The sequence below is a fragment of the Elaeis guineensis genome, chromosome 2, assembly GCF_000442705.2.
Source record: "Elaeis guineensis isolate ETL-2024a chromosome 2, EG11, whole genome shotgun sequence".
Classification (NCBI taxonomy): domain Eukaryota; kingdom Viridiplantae; phylum Streptophyta; class Magnoliopsida; order Arecales; family Arecaceae; genus Elaeis; species Elaeis guineensis.
The window spans coordinates 72,816,125-72,823,269 of record NC_025994.2 but is presented as its reverse complement, the minus strand read 5'-3'; the positions used below and the strand labels follow the sequence as shown (position 1 = coordinate 72,823,269).

General features: G+C 36.9%; 1 non-coding gene across 1 annotated transcript; it reads left to right on the top strand.

The window, feature by feature from the left end:
- Positions 1 to 5,886: 5,886 nt before the first annotated feature.
- On the top strand, positions 5,887 to 5,993 carry LOC140855924 (small nucleolar RNA R71). The gene has a single exon (XR_012139367.1). It is a non-coding gene; the product is annotated as a small nucleolar RNA R71 (small nucleolar RNA).
- Positions 5,994 to 7,145: the final 1,152 nt, after the last annotated feature.

The following is a 7,145-nucleotide window of genomic DNA, read 5'->3' as shown; positions in this document are numbered from 1 at the left end:
TTTACGTCGTTGGAATTCTCTTTCCTTGTTCTTTCTATTGATGACCTCTTCTTCTGCAAAATATAATAACAAGTATCAATTTTCTAATAAAGTTAGATAATTTAGATATTAATTGATACTTTTTATGTCAATTTGTGACATAAATCACACCCCCCAACTTAATCATTGCTAGTCCCTTAGCAATGTACCAAAATAAGATCATATTCCAAAAAGATCCTTCCTTTGTAAATTAATTTAAGATCGAAATTCAAGAAGTTTTCTAGTATTACTAAGTAATGAGCTTCGAATTAGAATCGGTAGTCAGTCTACTTAGGAGCTTTCTTAGAGCACACTTAAAGTTTTATAGCACTTGTGTGAGTGATAACTAACTTAGTATTTCAGTATTAACTTGTACAGGCCAATTGTATCATTTTTCATAACTTAGTTCGATTAATTTTCTATACACCCCAGATTAAACAAAGAACTAAGGTAGCTTTCACACTATTTTTTTTTCTTTGCTGAGCATCCTGGCCTTCCCACCACCGTTTGATGCGAATCTCAACACTTGACTTAGGTGAAGAGATCCGATTACTGGGCTTAGGGCAATCCATATTTACTCTGTGTTTTGCATTTTATTTCAGGCAGGTAGCTCTTTCCTTAAATTCAAATTTCTTCAATTGGGTTGTAGAGAAAATTATCTAATTTAAATAATACTCAAATCCTTAATTGGCCTTACAATTAACACCTACTTTACCTTGTTAGTGTGCTGTGCAATTGAAAGTGCTAATAGTCTTTAAATGACCTAGGCCACCAAGAGTCTAACCAGCTAATCTTCTCCGTGACTCACTACATTTATTAGCAAATACTTTCTAACTTACTCTTATTTCTTTTCTAGATTAATTTATTTCAAATTTTTTTTTAATATATTAAATGCAAGAAATAACTCATAGTGGAAGGAAAAAGAAATGATAACACCTGATTTTGTTCAAGCTCTCCCCCCAACTTGACCGACATTGTCCCCAATGGAGTTTATCTAATTTATTTGTCCTAAGCAAACTGAAAACAAAGAAAGCATTAGAAATTAAATAAGCTGGGTTGCCTCCCAGAAGCGCTAAGTTTTATGTCTTCAGCCAGACCAAACCTCGAAGCAATTTAATCAGAATAAGTTGGTTCATAAAGAACCATGGCATCTTCAACAGTCTCGACAGGTAATTCCAAGAATGGTTTTAATCGTTGACCATTAACTTTAAAGATAACACCATTACTTGGGTTTTCTATCTCAACAGCTTCGTGTGAAAAGAATTTCTTTACTAAAAATGGTCCTGTCCATCTAGACCTAAGCTTTCCTGGAAACAGATGTAATCTAGAGTTATATAAGAGCACCTTTTGTCTGATATTGAAAGTTATTCTCATAATTGATTGATCATGAAATGCTTTGGTTCGTTCCTTGTATATCCTTACATTTTTATAGGCTTCATTTCTAAGTTCTTCTAATTCATTCAACTGAAGCTTCCTATGGTTTCCAGCGTCGTTCAAATTTGTATTTAGTTGTTTGATGGCCCACATGGCTTTGTGTTCTATCTCAATAGGCAAGTGACATGGTTTACCAAACACAATCCTATAAGGAGACATTCCTAGATTGGTTTTGAAAGCGGTTCGATATGCCCAAAGTGCATCAATTAATTTCAAAGACCAATACTTTCTATTGGCACTAACAGTTTTTTTCAGGATCTGTTTGATTTGTCGGTTTGACACTTCAACTTGCCCACTAGTTTGAGGATGATATGGTGTGGCCAATTTGTGGGTGACATTATACTTTTTCATCAATATTGCAAAAGGTCGGTTACAAAAATGGGTTCCCCGATCACTAATGATTGCCCTAGGAATACCGAAACGGGAGAGAATATTTTCTTTAAGAAACTTAATGACCATTTTGCTATCGGGTGTTCTACATGCAATTGCTTCTACCCATTTTGAAACATAATCAACTGCTACTAGAATATATTCATTTCCAAAGGAATTTGAAAATGGTCCCATGAAATCGATCCCCCAAACATCAAAAACTTCAACTACCAAGATTGGGTTGAGTGGCATCATGTGTCGCTTGGTGATTTGACCCATTTTCTGATATTGAGCACAACTTTTACAATATTCATGAGCATCCTTAAACAAATTGGGCCAATAAAAATCACATTGGAGAACCTTAGCAGCAGTTTTCTTAGACGCGAAGTGACCCCCACATGCTTGATCATGACAAAAAGATAAAATATTCATGACTTCATTATCTGGCATACACCTTCTAATAATTTGATCAGGACATTGTTTAAAAAGATAAGGATCATCCCAAATGAAATACTTCACTTGGGCAAAGAATTTATATTTATCCTGCTTAGTCCAATGAGAAGGTATCTTACCTATGGCTAAATAATTTACAATATCAGCAAACCAAGGTTCAGTAGACACAGACATGAGTTGCTCATCTAAGAAAGATTCATTGATGGGTGGTTCACTAGATGGTGTGACTGGAATTCGGGACAAATGATCTGCTACAATGTTCTCAGTGCCTTTTTGTCCCTAATTTCTAGGTCAAATTCTTGAAGGAGCAAAATCCATCTGATTAAGCGTGCCTTGGCATCCTTCTTAGCTAGGAGATGTCTAATGGTTGAGTGATCGGTGTAAACAATGGTGTGGGTCCCAACTAAATAAGATCTAAATTTCTCTAAAGCAAAGACAACAGCAAGGAACTCCTTCTCAGTTGTGGTGTAGTTAAGCTGCGCATCATTTAAGATTTTACTTGCGTAATATATCACTCTAGGCAGCTTATTTATCCGTTGACCTAAGATTGCGCCCACAACATGATCGGACGCGTCACACATTAATTCAAATGGTTCAGACCAGACAGGAAGATGAATGATTGGAGCTGATACAAGTGCTTTTTTTAGAAATTCAAAAGATTCCAAGCACTCATGAGTAAATTCAAATTTGATATCCTTTGCCAAAAGATTAGTCAGTGGACGTGCTACTTTGCTAAAGTTGACAATAAACCTTCTATAGAATCCAGCATGACCTAAAAATGAACGTATTTCTTTCACAGATTTAGGTGGTGGAAGACTTGCAATTAGATCTATTTTGGCCTTGTCCACTTCAATCTCCTTTTTAGAAATGACATGGCCAAGAACTATTCCCTGTTTGACCATAAATTGACATTTTTCCCAGTTGAGAACTAAGTGCTTTCCTTACATCGTTCTAGAACTAATTGCAGGTGATTCAGACACTCGGAGAAGGTTAGGCCAAAAACAGAAAAGTCATCCATAAAAATTTTTAGAAATCGTTCTATCATATCTTAAAACATGCTGATCATGCATCTCTGGAAGGTTGCCGGTGCATTACATAGTCCAAAGGGCATTCGTCTATAGGCAAAAGTACCAAATGGACAGTGAATGTAGTCTTTTCTTGATCTTCAACGACTATGGGGATCTGGTTGTAACCGGAGTATCCATCAAGAAAATAGTAAAACTCTTGTCCGGCTAGTCTTTCCAACATTTGATCAATAAATGGCAAAGGAAAGTGATCTTTCCTTGTCGCAGCATTCAACTTTCTATAGTCTATACAGACCCTCCATCTCGTTTGGGTCCTAGTTGGGATAAGTTCGTTTGCATCATTTTGGACCACTGTTACCCCAGATTTCTTGGGTACTACTTGAACTGGGCTTACCCAAGAGCTATCAGAAATAGGATAAATTATTCCACTATCTAGGAGTTTCAGAATCTCCTTTTTAACTACATCCTTCATAGCTGGATTAAGCCTTCTTTGGGCTTCTCTTGTTGGTTTAGCCTCTTCCTCTAAGTATATTCTATGTTGAACTATAGAAGGGCTTATTCCTTTGATATCTGCTATGGTCCAACCTATTGCTTCTTGATTTGCTTTTAGAACTGACACTAACTCCTCCTCTTGCTTGGGATCTAGGTCTGATGCAATAATTACAGGCAAAGTTTCTTTGGGTCCTAGATATGCATACTTGAGATGTTCTGGGAGGGATTTCAGTTCTAAAATGGGTGCTTCCTCTATCGATGGTTTAGGTGATGATTTCACCATCTCAATGATTGGTTCAGTAGGAAGTGTCGATTCCTGATTAATCTGATTTTCTTTAAGTATTTCATTGACATCCTCAGACTCATGGATTAACCAGGGGTTAGACTCTAGGTCGACTTCATCATCACTAATGTCAATGGATTCATAAATACCATCTTGGACTACATTGACATCAGCATGAGAAGAGGATTCCTGTTCTAAGTTAAAAATATTAAGCTCAATGGTCATATTCCCAAAGGATAACTTCATTAGACCATTTCGACAATTGATTTCAGCATTGGCCGTAGCTAAGAATGGTCTTCCTAAAATGACAGGTATATGTCCTTTAGGATTCGCAACTGGCTCAGTCTCTAAAATAATAAAATCTATAGGAAAAATGAAATTTTAACCTTTATCAGAACATCCTCGACCATTCCCTTAGGGATCCTGAGAGATCTATCGGCTAACTGTAATGTGATCCCAGTAGGTTGAAGTTTTTCTAATCCTAGTTGCTCATACACCGAATATGGAAGGATATTCACACTAGCTCCTAGATCTAGCAAGGCCTTTTTTATATTGGTTTCTCCAATAACACAAGAAATTGTTGGAGCTCCAGGGTCCTTATATTTAATTGGCACATGGCTAGATAGGTATGAACTGACACTTGCAGCCAAAAATACTTTCTTTGGTACATTAGTGGTCCTTTTCCTAGTGCAAAGATCTTTTAAAAATTTGGCATAAGTTGGAACCTGATGGATTATATCTAAAAGAGGAATATTAACTTGGACTTGTTTAAATACCTCTAAAATTTTGTCTAAATGTTCAGATTTATTGGATTTCAGTCTGTTTGGAAAAGGAGCTCTAGGACTTTTAAGTACTGGACTAGGTGAATTTTCAGTTTCTGGTGCTTGAGGTTGAAAGGTAGTAGTTTTAGAAGGTGACTCGGCAGATGAGTCCTCTATATCATCAAGTGCAACTACCTTATTGTCTATTTGTTTTCCCGATCTTAAGGTATGAATGGCATTTACACCATTAACTTGGTTTCCTTGTTGGGGTCGTGGACCATTTTGGTTCCTAGGATTTGGCTCAGGTTGGCTAGGTAACCTACCATGTTCTCGTTCACTAATGGTCGAAGCCAGCTGACTTACTTGCATTTCCAGACGGGCTATAGCTTGGGTGTTATTATTTATGAGTTGACCCGTGGTTTGCATAAAGCTGGTATGTGTCTTCATCATGGCTTCTAGGCTTTTCTCTAAAGAGGTAATTTTCTTGTCATTATCATGGAAGCCTGGCGGGTTGTTCATCACTGGGTTGGACCTTAGATTTTGCTGATTGAAATTTGGATTGCCTACATTAGGATTCTGGGACCATGAGAAATTCGGGTGATTCCTCCAACCTGGGTTATATGTGGGTGCATAAGGATTGTTCAATGGTCCTTGATAGGTGGCATTCACCTGTGCACACTCATTCGAGTAGGAACATTCTTCTAAGACATGGTCTGGTGCATTGCACCCTTTACACATGGGTGCAGATATTTGATTTACATTGGCTGGTCTCTGTAATTCTAAGGCTTCCAATCTACGTGTTAAGGTTGCAATCTTGGCCTCTGATGCTAGGGTTGGTTGAATTTGATGCATTCCTCCTCTTGAAGGTGTAGCTTTATCAGGTTCCCTAGTTGTTTCCCACTGTAAATTTTTCTCGGCTAGGTCTTCTAAGAATTGCCAAGCTTCAGTAGTTTCTTTGTCCATAAATTGGCCTTGGCACATGGACTCTAGCATGGTTCTTGAGTTTGAATCTAACCCCTCATAGATGATCTGGCATAGTCTCCAAGTTTCTATTCCATGGTGTGGGCATTGGGTCAAAAGATTCTTGAAACGATCAAAGTACTTCCAAAATGATTCACCAGCTAGTTGGTAAAATTGATTTATTTCATTCCTAATCCTAGCTGTTTTATGATGGGGAAATACTTTTTCAAAAATATTCTCACAAAGCCCTCCCAGGTAGTGACAGAATGTTTGGCAGACTATAAAGCCACTTCTTAGCATTATCCTTAAGGGCAAAGTTGATTAATCTAAGTTTGACCTCATCCTCTGTAATTGCAGTTTCATGGTTGCACATACCTCCTCAAATTCTCTAATAAATATATAAGCATCCTCTAATCCTGTGAATTTTGGAAGCATATTTATGATTTGAGGTTTGATTTCAAAATTGTTAGCTGTGGGTTGTGGCAACCTGATACAAGATGGTTGGATGGAGCCAACTGGATAACACAAATCCTTAAGGGTCATGGGTTGGATTGGTTCAGCCATTGGAACAACAGGAATTGACTCAATTCTAACTAGACGACCCGACACTCTTCTCCACACACGAGGTGTACGGTTCTCGATGTTTATACAATTTTTTTTTAAAAAATTTTATGTATAAGAAAAAGAAAGAAAAGAGAAAAAGTTCTAAAGAAAAGATCCTAAGGAGTCCTAAATCTAAAGAAAAGTAACCAAATTAATTTAAATTTTAATAATTTTTTTTTATTTTTCAAACAAGTGAAACAATAAATTAAACTCAATCTATCCTAGGGTTAACCTAAATCTAGACAGCTCCTAACTGTTCCAAGATGACCCTTCAAGCCTTCCAATGGAGATTGATCAACTAGTTAGCCAGTAAGTATAAGAGGTGGGAGGTTCACTCATCGTTGCCTTTCTAGACACCAAACGAGTTGGCCAGGCCAGCAACTGAACCAATTTAACAAACCACCCTCAAGGACTTGCCTAGACACCAACTAATCAAACAACTCAAACTTAGTAGAACTCTTAGGGTTCCTTGTCCTATTGAGCTCGAATTCCTTAAGGTTGACGTCTAATTGATTTTAAGATTAAAGGTCTAGGTAATGCAATATGATGGAGATGGTTTTTGGCTAAGGAAGGGTAATGAAATCCCACCTTATCTTGTTAATGGGTTGATGCCCTTAGATTAATTATGAAAATGCAAATGCAAATAAACAAGATGACCAAGAATGTAAAAGATTTTAATTTAGAATTTTTTTTTTTGATATTTTACTTCACGATTATGAAATGTCTTTTGTTTTTTTTTTATTTTTT